Source organism: Pelecanus crispus, chromosome Z (assembly GCF_030463565.1).
Source record: "Pelecanus crispus isolate bPelCri1 chromosome Z, bPelCri1.pri, whole genome shotgun sequence".
Taxonomy (NCBI): Eukaryota; Metazoa; Chordata; class Aves; order Pelecaniformes; family Pelecanidae; genus Pelecanus; species Pelecanus crispus.
The window spans coordinates 75555039-75573510 of record NC_134676.1 but is presented as its reverse complement, the minus strand read 5'-3'; positions in this window follow the sequence as shown (position 1 = coordinate 75573510).

Below are 18472 nucleotides of genomic sequence, written 5' to 3'. Positions count from 1 at the left end.
GACCAACCAAAAAGACAGTGTGGCTTGGGTACAGGTACCAACCCATCACAACAGGATGTGGCCTGACAGGTTGCTTTGCTTTTGTGGTGGACACTGAAAAGCTGGTAACACCGCTCACAGCCTCAAATCTTTCCCCGTGAGATTTGTGCTGGAGATCTCTTAGGCTGGAAATTTGTACGGAGAATAAGTCAGTTTTTATTTTGGATGTTTCTTAGGTGTGTGGCTTACTACAGCAGCAGAACCACAACAACCATTAGCCTCTCCTTTCTGACCCTGTGGTGCCATCCCCTTTGCTCTTCTCCCTGCTTGTGGGTGCAGCTTTTGTTTGCACCACGGTGGGTTGCCTCCCACTTAGGCCTTTCCAGACCTGGTTTTGCCTGCCCAAAAGCACTTTGGGTGCTGCTTTCCATGCTCTTTCCCTGCCTGTCCCATGCTGTGAGCATCCCCTTTTTTCTTTGGTAGCAACACCAGAGGAGCTAGGATGTCCGTAGATGAGAAGCGGTACCATGAGTGCTTGGTAGCTCCTGCCAGCTTTTGCTTTTTCTTCCAGCCAGTCCGCACTGCATTTGTGTTCATGTGGCCCTGTGGCAGAGAGAGGCACCTGGTGCATGTGCCCTGTGCTGCTTTGGGGAGGTGCAGCTGCTGCAGCTGGCTCAGGAGAGAGAAACCCAGAAAGCCTTATCAGTCAAGGCACCTTGCTTTGAAACCTGCTGCTGGGCAGGATAAAATGATAGAGAAACCTTCAAAACCCAGCTCCTGAATGCCTCAGCTCAGCATTGCGTGGCTCTCACAGAACCTAGTGCAAGCAAAAGAAGGAAACAACACACCCAGATAATAAATTCCTTAGTGCTGCTTTCTATCGGCAGGCATAGATGGATAAACTGTCTGTGAACTACAAGGAGAGGTGACTACATGCCCCCTGTCCTCAGGTCCTGTCTGCCGCCATTTGCCTCCTGGTATGCTTACAGTCAAGTACAAGCTTAGGCATACAACAGTCTGAAGTCCAAAATGTTGCTGTGGGATTGTTGTATGAATGCCTAAAATAACTGGACATTAGTATAATTTATGTGATCTGCACTTGATTCTTGGAGTGCACTAGTTACTATCATGAGGGTGCATAATAAAAATCATACAGAGGAATGTGGGTCTTCTGGGAAAAAAACCCCACACACTCAGGAAATACACCCTGCTTTCTTATTATTTTTGTCTGGTTTTTTTTTTTTCTTTAAACTATGGGGTGTCTCATTGTTTAGCTCGACAGTGCTGTAGCTGCCCCATGCACACAGTCACTTGACTGTGGGGGCCTTTGCTTCTCATGTGCCCTCACTCCCATGCACCTTCCTCGCAGCCATAAATGCAGGACAGTTCTCTCCCCTGGGCCGTCGGAGAGGGAATGTGGATGTTAAAAATACGCAAGTTGACTGCGGGGAAGTTGGAAATTTAATTTTGTGCTTCAGCAGGTTGCTACATGCCATGTTATACCCAGGGGTCACTTGACAGGATGGTGAGCCAATAGACAGCTCTTGGCAAATGCAGGGGGGAACCAGGAAGCACTTTTAAAGACACGTTGTTGCTCTTCAGGAACATGGGTTTGCTTGCTCCTTAAAGTCAGAGAATGTGGCTCAAGGAAGGACAGAGTAGAAATACAGTGAAGCCTTCAAAAAGCAGTCCTTAGACAGTTTCTCTTGCAAAAGCTCTGGAGGCATTGATAATGCCACCCATGCATGATAAAAATGAATTGCTACACTCCTTTGATGTGTGGAAAGACTGTGGCAGAGAAAGTTGGCAGGTCTAAATTTAGGTGCCCTCAAGTGAGTTGATCAGCACCACTTAGATGTAGGCCAGTAAAAAGGGCTGTATTTTTGGAGAGCCCACACACCCCATGACCCTCACAAACATCCAGGTGGGAACTCAATGAACATTTGATCTCTTTTAATCATCTTTAAAGCTCCTGTGACAGAAAGCATCTTTTTTTGACAAAGAAAAAGAAAAGAGAGCAGGGACCCAGATCCAGCAGCTTGTGCTCACTTCTCACAGGTTGACCCCTCCAAGCTCCTGTGAGCATATCTAAGACAAACTTCTGTCTCCCAAAAACACTATTAAGTCACCCAACCACTCAAATGTGTGATGCAGTAAAAGGGACAGCTACATGGAACTTGTTACTACAGCCATGACACAGATGGTCAGTCGTGTCCAGCATTAAGCAATGGTGCAGGGAGTTGCAGAAGTGAGGAAGCTGCTAGAGACAACAACTCCAGGCACAGCTGCATCAGATTTTATCACAGGAAGGCCAGGTTATTTGCCACTGCCTTACAATGGAAATTAAGAGTGTTGCACCTGGCCCTGACACTGCAACAAAGCAGCAGCCTTTAATTGTACTTTCCCTTTCCTTCCAGCCTGCTCTTCTGGAAGATTTTGCTTTTGTAACTGACCTACTAAAGGTGCAATAAATATTTAATAATTAGATAGGTGTGCTTGGTGTTGTACCAGCATAAGTCATGGAGCAAACACGCTTCTCTCTCCCAGGATGATGTACTAGTGATGTAATTACCCACAGTCTTTTGAACACTTGGCGTAGCATGTCTGATTAAAAGATGAGAGGAGAAGCTGAGGGAAAAAAAGGAGAATGACGATCTTGGCCACCAAGGCCCCCTTACCAAGGGGGGATACTGGTTAACCATGCACGTCCTTCTGAGAGCCAAGAAAAAATGCGTGTTACCACCTTCCCACTCATTATCACTCCATTTTTACTAAGTTCTTTGGAGAAAGGAATCTCGAAACACTCCAGGGCTGATCAAGCTGGTACTTTTGGGCCTTGTATTAGAAGAAACCTGTTCATTTCTTTTTAAAGAAACCTTCTGTGAGCTCATCTGGGTTTGTGGCATACTCTGGGTCTCCAGAAGGGAAGATGCTGCTGGCACAGTGTTTGCAAACATGGGAATGCTCATCCGTGCTCTCCAGTGTCAAGGTACTTCAGGTCTTGAGCTGAGAGACTCACACTTGTTGTCTAATTGCCTTAAGTATCTCAAACTCATCTCAAGATTTTCAGTCACCTCCTCCATGCTCACAGCCTCCGTCCTTCCTCAGGGTGGGCTGGAGCAAGCCGACCTGCATTTTTCCTAGGGGACCTAGGTTTTTTTGCTAGAAGACCTTGTGTTTTTCCTAGAGGACACTGCATTTTTCCTAGGGGATGCTGCTGGATCTGTCTGCGCCCCACAACCCCTGCTGCGACATGGGAACAAGACCCTTTTGGGGGGCAGGAGGGTAGATGCCCAACAGTACTGCAAGGTGCTCGTGCTGGAGGGCAGCAGTGGCCAAGGAGGAAAAAAGGAGTTCAAGGCCTGGCCAAAGCATGAAGCTGAAATTTTGCGCTTTGTGGTTGCTGTGCTTGCGCTGGGTGTCTGCAGAATGGGACATCAGGGCTGTACCAAGAGACTCCTGGTAAAGAGACAATGAGAGATTTTTGCCTTCTCGGGGATATTTGCATTGTCACAACTTTTTGTCTGGGGGACAATGTGTGCTGGTTTTGCCTGATCATAGGCAAACACTGGTGTGTCAGGACAAGCTGTTGGTGTACATGTGGAGATGTCTTTGAGGAAGCAAGATGCAAGGAATAAGTGCGTGTGTGGTGTCTGCATGGAGGATGAAAGCAGGTTGGCGTGCGTTTTGCTTTCAGGTGTGGTGCATTGACTCTGGCTGGCTGCCGGGTGCCCACCAAGCTGCTCTAGCACTCCCCTCCTCAACTGGACAGGGGAAAGAAAATACAATGTAAGGCTCATGGGTTTAGATAAGGACACAGAGAGGTCACTCAGCAATTACCATCACGGGCAAAACAGGCTTAGCTTGGGGAAATAAATTTATTGCCAATCAAAAGTCAGAGTAGGGTAATGAGAAACAGGAACAAACCTTAAAACAGCTTTCCCAAACCCTCCCTTCTTCCTGGGCTCAAGTTCATTCCCGATTTACTCTACCTCCTCCCCCCAAGCGGTGCAGGAGGACGGGGAATGGGGGTTGGGGTCAGTTCATCATGTGTTGTCTCTGCCGCTCCTTCCTCCTCAGGGGAGGACTCCTCACGCTCTTCCCCTGCTCCAGCGTGGGTCCCTCCCACGGGGTGCCATCCTTCAGGAGCAGCCTGCTCCAGCGTGGGTCCCCCACGGGGCCACAACTCCTGCCAGCAAACCCGCTCCAGCGTGGGCTCCTCTCCCCACGGGCCCACAGGCCCTGCCAGGAGCCTGCTCCAGCGTGGGCTTCCCACGGGGTCACAGCCTCCTTGGGGCACGTCCCCCTGCTCCGGCGTGGGGCCCTCCCCGGGTGCAGGTGGATCTCTGCTCCCCCGTGGGCCTCCATGGGTGCAGGGGCACAGCTGCCTCAGCAGGGGCTGCACCAGGGCTGCAGGGGAATCTCTGCTCCGTGCCTGGAGCACCTCCTGCCCTCCTCCTGCACCGACCTTGGTGTCTGCAGGGCTGTGCCTCTCACATGTTCTCATTCCTATCTCCCAGCTGCTGTTGTGCAGGTTTGGTTCCTCCCCTGCCCCCCCTTCCCAAATATGTTATCCCAGAGGCACTATCACTGTTGCTGATGGGCTCGGCCTTGGCCAGCAGCGGGTCCGTCTTGGAGCCGTCTGGCATTGGCTCTGTCGGACATAGGGGAAGCTTCTGGCATCTTCTCACAGAAGCCAGCCCTATAGCCACACGGCTACCAAAACCTTGCCATGCAAACCCAATACACCAGGGAATCAGTCCAGTGCTTTTCATTCAGAGCTTGTCTGAAATAAGATGAGTACCTGGAAATGACTAGTGTATGTATTTCACCCAAGATGAGGCTGCTCTTTGTCGTGTGGGTAGGATCCTGTTCATTACAGGGTTCTCAGAAAATCAACAGGGCCCATCCAAGGACTAGCAGGTCATGCTAAGCATCCACCAGCACAGTCTTCCAAGTCCTCTGGATTTTCTTGATCTTAAATGCAGGTTCTGTGTATGAAATACACTGGATTGGTGTGTTATTAATGAAGTAACACTCACATCTGTGTTAAAAGCAGTGCGCAGAATCAATGTCATGCCTGGATGCTTTGTAAAGCAATGCAGAGAAGTTGCAAGCTGTAATTATGCTTAGCTGCCTTTTAAAAGCTTGGTAACAGACAGAAGAAAATCTATATGCACTGGATGCAGGCTCCTGCAGTTTCACTGAGTGTTTGCTCTGACTCTGACCGTTCAGATGTCCTCACATCAAGCCCGAGTCTGGTCTCCTGGGCAAACACTTACTGGTCTAATGCCTTTTGGCAGGCTGCTGTGGCAGAGCACGCTGTGCTGCTTGCGGGAAGCAGCATGTCAGAAGTGGCATGGGGAAAACGGAGGTTCAGTTCTTCATTTCGCTTTGCATCGCATTCAAATTACAAACTGGTACCAATAACAAACTTTGTTTTTGAGTACCTGATACCCATCTCTCTTCGAACAGCTATTCTCCTTTGTTTCTCTTTCTCTCTCTTCAAGCTTCTCCCCCGCCCCCCGCCTTGCTTTTTTCACCATTTCTGAGCAGATTTTTCCCCCTCTCCTCACCATGCTCTGTTTCTCTTTGTCTGGAAGTAAAATACTGCACTTCTGTTGTTCTGAATCTGCTTCACACACCTCTGCCTACCTCCACAACATGCAGGCTGAGGGACCCAGATGTTGGGCCTCCAGGCGTTTCTTCTGCATAAGCCAGAGAGATAACTGGAGAATTTGACCTTCAGCAGTGATGCCTTTTCCAGGGCTGATTTAAAAATATGTGATGTGGTTTGTATGCTGAGGACAGAAAGCTGTGCAGGGCCTTATCAGGAGGGCTTGCGGCTCACATACCCCCTGTCCCTCCAGCGCTGCACATTCCATGGGCCACTGCAGAGACGAATTTGGCCCCAAGGTCCCTAAGCTCAGAGGGCCACTATGGTGCTCTCTGTGGGAAATGACAGCCCCCAAAACCCAGAATGGATGCTCAGCATTGGGTCATCTTCACTAGCTTCAGAAGGGCAAATGTGGAATCTCTCTTAGGATGTCCATACAGCTCTTACTTTCGTGCTCCAGTTGGGACCCTGCAATGGGCTGACCTGGTGCCTGGGGTGATTTTAGGAAGTGCAGTAAGGAGCTGGCAGCAGAGTGGAGGAAAAATGATGGAAAGAGAGGTGCAAGATAGCTTTGGACCTCCATCTCGGGATGTCTCAGGGCCTCCACATCGCCTTATCCCTGGGGTGGCATCACATCCCTCCTGCAAGGTGGACCTCAGAGCACTACTGCATCCCCTCAACACGGCTTTCTTCCCTTGCACCCATGGCTGTCCCTAGGCTGGGGGGGTTGATGAGAGTCTCAAAATGCAGATGTATGGTTGCCTCTGCAGTCCATGAAACATCAGTGTCTCTTGTCCTTACCCAAAACTGAGAGTGCTCCATCTCTTGATGCTGGCCTAGGTCAGGGGATGGTTGTGTGTGGGTGTGAAGCTAAGTTTAAAAAACATATAGTCTGTGATTTTCTAGAGGCTCATTAACAGAAATGTGATCCTCACTGAAGGGAGATGTGCACAAGCTCCCATTTCCAAAAGTACACAAGCAATTGCATTTCTGTGCCTGAACAGGTGATGCTAAAGAGGCTGTGTTTACACTGCAGAAGTGCTCCAGCTGACAGTTTTCAAAGCAATTGTATTTTTGGATGTGTAAAGTATGCAGTGTCCAACTGCAACCAATTTCAGAATGCAGGGATGGGTGAGAAGATGGTCACCACATCCTGGAAAAACTTAGGCTCCTTGAAGGTACCTATAATAAAGCAGTTGAAAACCAGGGCAACCAAAATCGCTAGCCAGATCAAAACAAGTTGAGGACTTGTCTTGTGCTGAGATGCCCTAAAGCAGACAGGAAGAAACAACACTAGCTGGTTGCCTCATGAGACATGCATCTGCTCACTTGGCTCTTCCACACGCTTGGAGGTGGCTGTGATACATGCAATGACAGGAAGGAGTGAGGAACCACACAGCCAGAGCCCCAGGACGGAGGAGACTCTTCTCTAGTCTGACTTATCCATGGGTCATCTCAAGCCACTGCTAAATCTGGACAGAAGAAATGCTGTAAATTGTGTCACACCCATGCTGGTGGTAGGTGTCATCTATTTTGTAAGGCTTTCAAAGCTGCTTGGCCAATGTGTATGTGGGGCTCGTGGGACCGTCCATATGGCCAGGGTGACCACCAGCAGACAGTACCCAAGTGTATGCCTGGCCGCAGGTGATGCAAATGCCAGCGATGGGTTTGAGGCCTCTGTCGGCCCTGGGCGTCTTGTCAATCGGTGTAGAGGAGGACGGGGAGCCTCTTGCTGGGCAGCCTGCAGGGCGTGAGAGGAAGACAGAGCCTTGGCTTTCCCCACCAGGTGCGGAGCCGTGTAGCCCAGGCCATCATTCTCTGCTGGGACCCTCAATAGCTATGGCAGTGCCTGATGGAGAGAGAAGCACTGGGTCGCTCTCCACCCTGTCTATAACCAGGCTGAACTTCAGCCTCTGACTGGCAGAGGCTTTCAAGTTACTTGCCCATACTGCCTGTGGTCGCATGCCTAGGAAAGGTGCAAGGGAACACGTGGACCTTCCCTTCATTTTCTGTGCTGTTGGAAAGGTGAACACTGCTGTGGCCAGTGCTGTCGTACCAACTCCTTGACCCACTGGAGGGCAAAGGATGTGACAGCGATTAATGATGCAGGGAGGTGTAGCTGCTGCTTTTCCTTCCCATGCTGCATGTTTAACCCCCCCTCATACATACTTGCCATATCCTAGAGGATGCACAAGACAGACCAACTCCAGAAACCTCCAAATGAAAAAAAAAAAGTGTTCAGCTGAGAGTGGGACCTGAACATCTGTATGCATCACATGATTCTCATGGGTAGTTAATGTTTACCACCTTTCTGGCTAATTAACAGGAACAAAACAATTCTGGTTTATTGCCATGCAATTTCTTCTCCTGGCAACACTGCAATGACTTATGAGAAGTTTCTGAGAAGCGTGACACTCATTAACAGCCTTCGGGCACCCGTGGCCTGACAGGAGATGCTTCTGGATGAGGGCAGTGCTACTGCCACCAGAGAAATGGGCCGGACACCCCTACCTGGGCTCCAGTGCCCTGCTGCAAGGATAGGCTTCAATGTCTTCCGTGGCCACCCCATGTTTGGTGTCGGTGGATGGTGTTGGTTGCACCAGGGGGTTCTGCAGTGAGGTTGCCTGGGGAGTCTGTGGGCTGGTGGGTTTCAGCGTGGTTGTCTGCTGTCTTTTAAACCCTGGCTTTTCCTGTCAGTGTCACAGCACTGCACCTGGCAAGCACCAGTCCACAGGGATAGATGAGGCATCCTCTGCTGCAAAAACAGTCCTCCCTGACTGTGGCCTGGGGGATGTCCTGTCTCACTCAACTGCTTTAAGACTTAGAGATTTTCTTCAGATTTGACCCAAATTCAAGTTGTAAACTTGAACCTTGCTGTGGAGCCCAGCAGGGGCCCTTGACCTGCACTTGTGTTGCACAATGCCAGCGTGGTAGCCGTGCTGGCCAAGCACCCTCTGTCCTAGGCTTACCGTTTATCATCACATTTATGTATTTTCCTTCTAATGCCATCACAGCCCTAGGTTTTTCACAGCAGGTACAAAGCATGGAAACTAAGCAATACAGAAACTGATAGAAAAGCAAAAGTTTGTTCTTCTTTGTTAAGAACTGAAAGAAAAAAAGGCTGAAGGCAGGAAATACAGTGATGCAATGTAAAGAAAAGAAATTAAAAGTTTTTTGTGTGGTCCCATGCTCTAATTTCAACATTTGTGAGAGAGGCTGCAATAACAGTGTCCAGACAAGGAGCTGGTCTAGACAGGCCAATTAATGTTTTGGAGTCCTCCAACCTCTTAGCAAGATTAAGGACTCTCATTTCTCCTTTCAGTATTGGAATAAAGGCCCACTTTTTGTCAACAGCCTCTTACAGAGAGCATGTTACTGCAGCATACTGTTTTATTTTGGGGGGAGGGTTGGGTGCAGAAAGGAACTGGTCCAGTGGGGACTCCCTGTACATGGCAGTGGGAAGCCTGGCCCCATTCCCAAGTGCTGTTACTTGCCAGCTTTGCTCCTGATCTCCTAGCAAAAGTCAAGTCACCGTGAGGGAGGAACCAGGCTCCTCCAGCCTTGCACCTCTCCAGGTGCTAGGCTTGCCCTGCAAGGTTTGGGATGCTGGTTTTAGGCTGCCATTCAGCAAAGCACTGAAACTGGTAGGTCGCTGCAAACACACTTTGTTTGGCAGCTGGGATGGGGAGGGGGGGAGGTGCAGAAAGCAAGGCTGTGGTTTGTTGTTAGGTTTTGGGATCTCTGGACCCAGGCTAGGCTTGCTTCTCTTAAGAGCGAGGCCAGTGGGCAGCTGGCTGAGGACAGTCAAAGGAAATTTGCTAAAGCAGCTGAAATTGAGAGAACAAGACTGTGAGGGCACTCAGGTCTGGGCTGTTACATGTCCAGCATAAAAAACAACTCCGATTGCAATACCTGAGAGTATTTCCAGCCTTTGGCCATCTCTGGACCAGCCCTGCCCACTCAAGGGCGGTCGGCGTGAATTGCCCAGTGCGTGATGACTCAAAGCTGGTGTTTCCAAGAGGACCTCTAGCCTTAATTTACATTGACTGGTCACTGGCCTTTTGTTTTTTTGAACAGGGCAGGAGGCAAAGGCTACTGAACTGCACCCTGCTTTTTGTTGTGCATACCTCTTCTTTCATTGTAGCTGGCCCACATTACTTTTGGCTGCCATGTAGGCTGGAAACCAGCTGATGTACATTACCTTGGGCTGAGAGGTGCCAGGCTCTAACAACTGCTGAGGGCTCTCATTTCTGAATCCCTCACAGGATATAAAGCCATTCAGGACCCTATAAAAACAACTCAGTCCTCGTGCTTTTTTTTTTTTAACACAGATTAAACCCAAAACACTAGTAGTGCCTCAACACCATAGCTTAGGCTTTCAGTAGCAAAATGGTATTTGCTGGGATGCAGTCTCATCAAAAGGTGGATAAGGAAATTCCTAATCTGATGCCTTTGTTTATTTGGTCCTGGAATTAAACACTAACCAGCCTTGGAGCAGGACACCCCAAGATTGAGCATGACGCTGCATGTAAACTTTGAGTTTCTGGCTCACATACACCCAAAAAGTAGCTTCCCTTTTCCCCCCTGGTCTGTCTGTCTTGGGCCCTGTGATGGGTTGACCCTGGCTGGATGCCAGGTGCCCACCAAAGCCGCTCTATCACTCCCCTCCTCAGCTGGACAGGGGAGAGAAAATATAATGAAAGGCTCGTGGGTTGAGATAAGGACAGGGAGAGGTCACTTAGCAGTTACCATCATGGGCAAAACAGGCTTGGCTTGGGGAAAGTCAGTTTAATTTATTGCCCATCAAAACTGAGTAGGGTAATGAGAAAAAAACCCTAAATCTTGAAACACTTTCCCTCACCCCTCCCTTCTACTCAGGGTCAACTTCATTCCCGATTTACTCTACCTCCTCCCCCCAAATGGTGCAGGAGGACAGGGAATGGGGGTTGGGGTCAGTTCATCATGTGTTGTCTCTGCCGCTCCTTCCTCCTCAGGGGAGGACTCCTCACACTCTTCCCCTGCTCCAGCGTGGGTCCCTCCCACGGGGTGCCATCCTTCAGGAGCAGCCTGCTCCAGCGTGGGTCCCCCACGGGGCCACAACTCCTGCCAGCAAACCCGCTCCAGCGTGGGCTCCTCTCCCCACGGGCCCACAGGCCCTGCCAGGAGCCTGCTCCAGCGTGGGCTTCCCACGGGGTCACAGCCTCCTTGGGGCACGTCCCCCTGCTCCGGCGTGGGGCCCTCCCCGGGTGCAGGTGGATCTCTGCTCCCCCGTGGGCCTCCATGGGTGCAGGGGCACAGCTGCCTCAGCAGGGGCTGCACCAGGGCTGCAGGGGAATCTCTGCTCCGTGCCTGGAGCACCTCCTGCCCTCCTCCTGCACCGACCTTGGTGTCTGCAGGGCTGTGCCTCTCACATGTTCTCATTCCTATCTCCCAGCTGCTGTTGTGCAGGTTTGGTTCCTCCCCTGCCCCCCCTTCCCAAATATGTTATCCCAGAGGCACTATCACTGTTGCTGATGGGCTCGGCCTTGGCCAGCAGCGGGTCCGTCTTGGAGCCGTCTGGCATTGGCTCTGTCGGACATGGGGGAAGCTTCTGACAGACCCCGCCCTGCAGCCCCCTGCTACCAAAACATTGCCACACAAACCGGGTGCAGGCCCTCAGGACTGAAATATTAGCAAAAGAGGTGTCTGAGCTGCATGCAGTTTTCTGTCAAGAGACCCAGGCCCAGGCCTGGAGAAGCTGGGGCACCAGTTACTCATTGACACAGGCAGAAATAAGTGCCCACTAAATACAGAGACCATGAAAGGTTGCTGTGAAGCCTACTTTGGAGAAAACACATCACCAGTACGAGATGTGTCCGCATTTAGTCTTACAGAGTCTGCTTCCCCACTCCCAGTAAGAAACTTGCTTTTTTCCTGATTTCTTTCCTGTTTTACTTGTTTGGCACAATTAAGAGGTTTGCCCATTATGAGAAGCAACCACTTCTCCCAGGTGTATACCAAGGTGGATATTCAAACAGCAATAAAAGGTCAGGGCTTTGAAACAAGAAGTGCCCAGCTAATCCTACATTAATTTCCTGGCAGCTGGCTAGGAACCCTCTCCTATTTTCAATAATAAAACACAATGATCTGTGTTTGATTTGGATTTGCTTGGCCCTGTTTATTAGCTAGTGTGGATCTGGTGACTTGAGTACAAACTGGGTTGTTTTCCAGAAACTAAGGATCCTTACCAGAAAACCAAAGAAAAAGATGTGTTTTCTATTTGGTATGTTAATATTACCTGTTTAGTTTCTGTATACACAAGAATAGGTATGGCAAAAGTATTCTAAGTGCACATGGAACTCCCCTTTTGTTATGCTTATCTGTACTAGGAATGATCTCTACTGAGTAGGACCTAACTTTGATGTAGCTCCCAGGGATGTGAAACAAGAACTGTGTTAGACACCCTGTATATTCTTCCAACAAACCTGAATCAGTGGCTGTTTCAGGGTGGTTAGTGCTGGACTTGCATCCCAGTGTATCTGAGGTTTTGGTCTTGCAAGAATCAACACCCGGAGCAGTATGATTCCTGCTTCACTTTATTGCAAGGTCAGTTGCTGGAGGACAGACAGTGACTTTAGAAAGGGGAAGTAGCCCATGGAAATGCCTCTTTCTTCGGCCCCTTACATCTCCTTTATGCCCAAGTGCTAAATGTTACATGCAGAAATTAGTTTGCTTATTGGTCTGACCCTTGAAAAGGCAGCCTGTTGCAGTCAATGGGACTGCTTTACTTGGATTAGTTGGCAATGTTTTAAATTCTTGCGGTCTGGGGAGGGGGGCTTAGTTGTTCGGTCTTTATGCTTGAGATCTAATGTTGTTGCACTTTATAAATAAAGATGACTCAGCCTCTGTTTTCCATTGCTTAACCACCACCAAATTGACTTCAAAATTACAGAACATCGTGTCGCTCATTCCTTTTGGAGTAAGTAGAATAAATGATTTTGCCACAGTGACAAGTAATAAGCCTAGCACTTGTCAGCACTCTGTCTGCAGCACAGAAGCTGTGCTATTTTATCTGAGCATGCTGTCTTCAGTCCATAGACTCATAGGCAGAGAAGAGCTGCAGGATCTGCTTGAATGTGGTGCATTTGGACAGGCTGCTCTGCGCAATTAAACCACAGTACTTACAAACCAGCCACTCCTCTGAAGTGAATTTGCTTGATTTGCTCTGAGCTGAGAGCTGAACTTTATTTGCTCCCCAGGAGAGGTATGATTGTGGCAGGTTATTGCTAAAGCCAGTTAGTAAGAGAGTCAGGAAGCTTCTTTAGACACTGCCTGCACTGTGCTTGCTGAAGACAGAGAATCCTTGCAGGTCTGTGGCTCTGCCAGTAATGGTTTTCTCTGTGAGCAATACACCTGGGTCCATACAAACGCTTGTCCTGCTTTTGGCTGGGGGGGATTACTGGTGAAGAAGAGAGGAAAGCCTGAGCCAAACCTCTTGGAGCAAATCCCCCCAAGCTTTGGGAAATGTCAGAGTTTGCGCCTGAACCCAGATGGTGCATTTCACCCTGCATTTACCTTTATCTGACCCCATAGCCCCAGAAATGGCCTGGCCTGGCCTGAGTGCTCAGGGTTTGGGGTTTGCTCTGGGATCAGAGAAGCTGCCTGTGAGCGAAACCCATGAGGACTGACCTGGACCAGGGTGGCTTGCACAGCCAGTGCGATGAGCAATAGTCCCAGCTGCCTCTACCTGGATCGGGGCACCACATCAGGGTTTCTGCTGCTGCTGGGGTGAGCATTGCAGCACAGTGCCCTCCTCCTTCACCCCTCAGAGCAGTGTGGGCAGCCAGCGCTGGTCTCTGGGGACAAAGCTGATTATGACAGCTGGAATCCCCTCTCCTGCCCTCTTCCTGGAGAGTGGGGACCGCTCGTGGCTCTCCCAGCTCAATGCAGGTTGATGGACAGCAAGGGAAAAAAAGCATTTGTCCTGTCATCTTCTGCTGCTGCTTTAAATACTGCACAGGAGCCCCCAGCTCTTGTCTGACCTGCCTGGCAGCAAATGAGCAGCTGCAGGAGGAAAGTCCACATAGCTCCCAAGAAATCAGAGGTTTCCCCAGAAAACAGTGTTCCCTCCACCTGGTCCCACATTTTGTCTATTTGCTGAGTGTGCATTAGCAGATCGATCTCTGCCTGATCCCACAGCAGCAGATAAACATGGTGCAGCACAGCACCCCAGCACTCCAAGGAGCTCCCAGGTGTCCCAGTTGTCCGCCTGGTGTCCTCCAGCTGCTGGGAGGTGAGCAGACCCCAAACCTCCCCCCAGCTACAGGGTGCCTGGAGGAGAGCCTCCTTCTTCACAGAGGTGTAACACAGTGCAGCAACACCCAGGGACAGAGACAGAAGCATGAAGCAGTTTTATCTGTTCCCCTTGGAGGACCAATTTTAGGTAACTTCACCTCTCCAGCATACCATAGCACCATGTGCCTTGAGTTGTCCCTCTTAAGAAAAACCAGAGGGTATATTCTGAAAATGTGCATGCTTTCCCCTCATGCCCCTTCCCCAAATTTTTAAACCCTTTTTACATCCTTTGGACCTTAAGCATGAGCACAATTTGCACCCAAACCATCCAGAGGGACTTGGTTCACGTGAGATAGTTCCACTCTGGGCATTGCTTTAATTGCTCTGCTGAAAGCCCATCATTGTGGTTTGAAGCAGGGCTGGAAAAATACCTATTAGTGACATTCTTAGCCTAACTGATGGTTGTTTTACTATTTTGAAGCATTAGTTGTCTTTATTACAGCTGGTTATTAACCCTGCAGAGCTGGGACTCTGCTTGGCTTTCATCCTAAGGAGCAAAACCGCTGTCTGGCTAATGCCCCAAGACTGATGGGTTTTGGGGGTCTCTGCTCCTGCAGGCTGGTGCCTGCAAAGGCTGGGTGCCTCCCCACTGCAGTTCAGCTCTCTGCTTCTGGGACACAAGCCAGCAGGTCATTCTGACCCATTTTTGCTGAGTTTGGAGTCAGAAACCTTCATGTTCACTGGGAAATGAACACCCCCTGTGAGGGGAAAAAGGATGCTAAAAGCTGATGTAGCTGTATGGCTAACGATGGCTGGGAAATGCACGCGAGATAAACAAAATACTGGTCTGGGAAGAACTGAATAGTACGTAGTTAGGGACACAGACATCCTCCCACATGCATTTCCCTTTCTACACTCGAGCACACAAATCCGCAGGCCCTGCCAGTGCAGATACAGTCCTGGCAGTCACCACAGCCATTGCTTTACTTCCTACAAGCCTCCGTGAAACATTATCACCCGTGATGCGATACTACCTCAAAACTGTCCCGTAGTCTGAATAAAAAGACTCCACCCCCAGCAGCGACATGCCTGTTGCTGTAGGGATGAGTGCATGGGTTCACCCCATGCCTTGTTGCTGTGCAGAGGCAATGGCAAAGCAGGGAAAACACAAAAGAAATACATTATGAGGAGAGATCATGTGACAGTATATGATGGAGCAGGGGGCTCATAAAAATTGGCTTAGGAAAATCCATGCTGCTCATTTGCAGATGCTCAGGACATGCACGAGTGCTATCGATGTGACAGCGTTGTCTGCCTGCCCTCGAGGGCCGAAGGAGCCTCCCAAGCGCTGGGTGGGGGCATGCAGGAAGGCTCTCCAGCCTCTACCCACTTTCCACACCACTAACCCAAGGGTTTTGCTAGTCTATGCCAATGGCTCTTCAGAAACTTGCAGTATTGGTTTTGTGGTGGACTTGGTAGTGTTAGGTTAATGGCTGGACTGGATGATCTTAAAGGTCCTTTCCAACCTAAATGATTCTATGATTCTATTTGCAGGTGTAGTTTGCATTTACCAAGCAGTAGCATAATCCTAGGGTAATGCCCCAGACCTAAAAAAGGTGCCCGGGTACAAAATGCTCTGTGCTGGCTGGGCTTTGCAAAATCCCACATGACTAGCTCTGATTGTACCCTCACTTCTATACCAGCTCAGCTTCATTGTCAGTGCCATGGCACTCCTCCTTTGTTGCCACGCAAGATCAGAGGGAGGGCTTATGTAAATTCACAGGAACAGTGTGCAGCACACAGCCATCTACCAGGCAGTCAGTGTATCCCCAACAACCTTCTTGAGCCTGGCAATCCACAAAACTACTGAGTATTTTCTGTTTATGTCATTCAGTATAAGCAGAGTTAAGAGATAGCCAAGGTATGTGATTTTTATCGGATGACTCAAAAGTGGGAGTGTTTATTCCTTTGAAGCTACCTTTACATCATCCTGACTCAGCAAAACAAGTCCAGTTCAACATTTCTTTTTCTCGTTTACTAAGTTTCCTGGGGATATTTGTTTTATTGAAGACCCCATGCTCCAAATCCTGATGCTCATGCTCAGGAAAGCTCCTGCTGCATGTGAGGTACTTTGTCCAGGCATTGACACCAAAAAACAAGTCCCAGTTTGACAACGCAACTTGGCACAAGGTTTTTGGGCACGAAGCCCCCTTGCGCTGGTGGTGCATGTCCTGTACATAGGTGTGCCTCCATGTGTGTCTGTCTGCGCACACGGGTTATCCAGTGCATGGTGGTGTGTGCCACAAATACCAGTGTACCAACACTGCAGGAAAACCCCAGAGGTGGAAAACTGGACTGAGAAAGGTTTTTTTCAGTGGTCACAGCTGGCCTTCATTTAACAGCAGAAAGGATTTCTCATCCACAGTGGGACATTTCTTCTTCCTTTACTTTAAAGGCTCCTTGATAACAATCTATTCATTATTTGCTTCTTCCCCTGCCGGGACAATAATAAATTATTCAGACCTTTTTTACATTGTGCCCTACCTGACATGTAGGTCAAGGTCAGTAAAGTAAGACGTGGTGAGATACCAGAGAGGCTTGCATCAACCACAGGAAAGTACAGACCTGCAGGGAAATAAGGTTGATCTTTCTTCCCCTCGTTCTGGTTTTGGTTGCTTTAACACCACTAAAATCTCTTGTGACTGATAGCCCAAGAAGTCAGCTCAGGTATTAAAGAAGCCCTTTTCTGAGGGCTTGACAGTAAAACATTTGCAGTGCTGACACAGGCATCCATGGCTCATTCTGCAGCTGCTTGGATTTTGGGGATGGAGCACACCCTGCCAGGGCTCTCAGATGGCGGGGCAACCTGCCTGATGTGCTGGGAGCTGGCTGCAGCTGGGGTTTGGCAGGCAAAACTCCCAGTTTCTTGGGTGGACTTTTTTCCTAGAGTTCTTGCAACTGCAAGAGGGACTTCCCAGAGCCTCTGGGGTTTTGGCACCAGCGTTTCTGGGTTGCACACTCTCATTTGCACCACAGCAAGACATACTCCTGATAACCCCCATCAGGCCTGGGATGTGGGGCTGCGAGGTCTGCAGGTCTGGGCTGTCGCTTTCTGCCAAATTACAGGCATGTAGGCAGATTAATAGCTCCAGACGGCTGGGTCCCTTTAGCTGGGGATCTTTCTACGTCCTCATTTGACCATGCATATGCATGTGTGTGTGTATGTGCGTACGTATATGTATGTATGGGTGCATATATGTAATCATGAGACAAATTTACATGAGAGAAAATGTAAAACTAATCATGGTGCTGGCTGGAGAGAGGCCAGGAAGGGGTTTTTAGACTCCAGTATCTCCTCTAGCACTGCATCAATGTAAGGGGGCTTCCTTACCTGGAAATCTCATTTGATTGCGAAAGGGAAAGAAAACAGCATTTACAAGCTGAATCCAGTACAAGTCACATGAAAAGCTGGGGTCATTAGCAATGAGTGAAGAGCTGGAATTAGGAAAGCCTGCTCTTTGATTAAGGCTGCTGAATGCATGAATGAAGTCTCTGGCAAGCAGGATATGAACACTGAGAAAGACTCCTTAACTGCAGAGTCACCTGGTGATGGAGGAATTGTGAGTGGAAAAGAGCTAAAGGATGGAAAATTGCTAACTCTGACTTAGAAGGCAGAGGTGCTCAGTCAATATTTTTGTTTATACTTGGCTCTTTGATGTGTTTTTCAGCAAGAAACAGATATTTTCCATGCTGTTGTGCACTAAGGGTATTAAATAGGGGAATACTAAAGGCAAACATGGAATGGGCACAAGATTATCTTTTCTAGAAAACTGTTTCTGGCTTCTTCATCTCTAGGAGTTCCTAGAAAGGTGCTGAAAAACAGGGAGGTTTCAAAGGGAGCCATAAGAGTGATGACACCTGCAGCAATCCTTTATCTAAGGTAGGAGCATGGAAATGGCCATGCTGTGCCAGACCAGAGGTCCAGCTACTTTGAGGTGTTCTTGCCAGCGGTGGCCAGGGATGGTTGCAGACAGGGACATGCAATGGTGCCTCAGCAGGTCAGGATGGGACCGTGCTTGTGCTGGGAGTGGAGGGCAGGACCAGCCTTGTAGTTACGGGTGTTTCTGTGGGTTTCTGTAGATCCTTGGGGCTGGTCTTGCAATTGAGTGGCAGCTGTGGAAAGAATCCTTTTGTTACTTGGCTGGATTAACTATTGCTGCTTCAGCCATCAGCCAGGAAACAGCTGGATTCCTGGTACAGCCTAGCCAGCTGCGGGGTGGATCATGCACAGGGGCCTCTCCTTGCCACTGAGGTGCAGAGCTGGGTAAAAAAATTGACCTAAGTAAACTCCTCCAAGTGCAGCATGAGAGGAATTCACCCACAGCAGCCATGTCTAATGGCTGCAGCCTGGCCAGCTCTCCCCTCACCACAGGGTTTTAGGTGAAAGCTAATTTATAACCCCAGACCTTCAAGATCCAATAGACATTGGGTCTGATACAGGACAGTCTGCCTGGGTGTGCAGGCAGCAAACCCCCTGGCAACAACTCACTTCATGGTGGAGACTTGAAAGCCTTATAGCAGAGGAATTAAAAAATAAGAAAA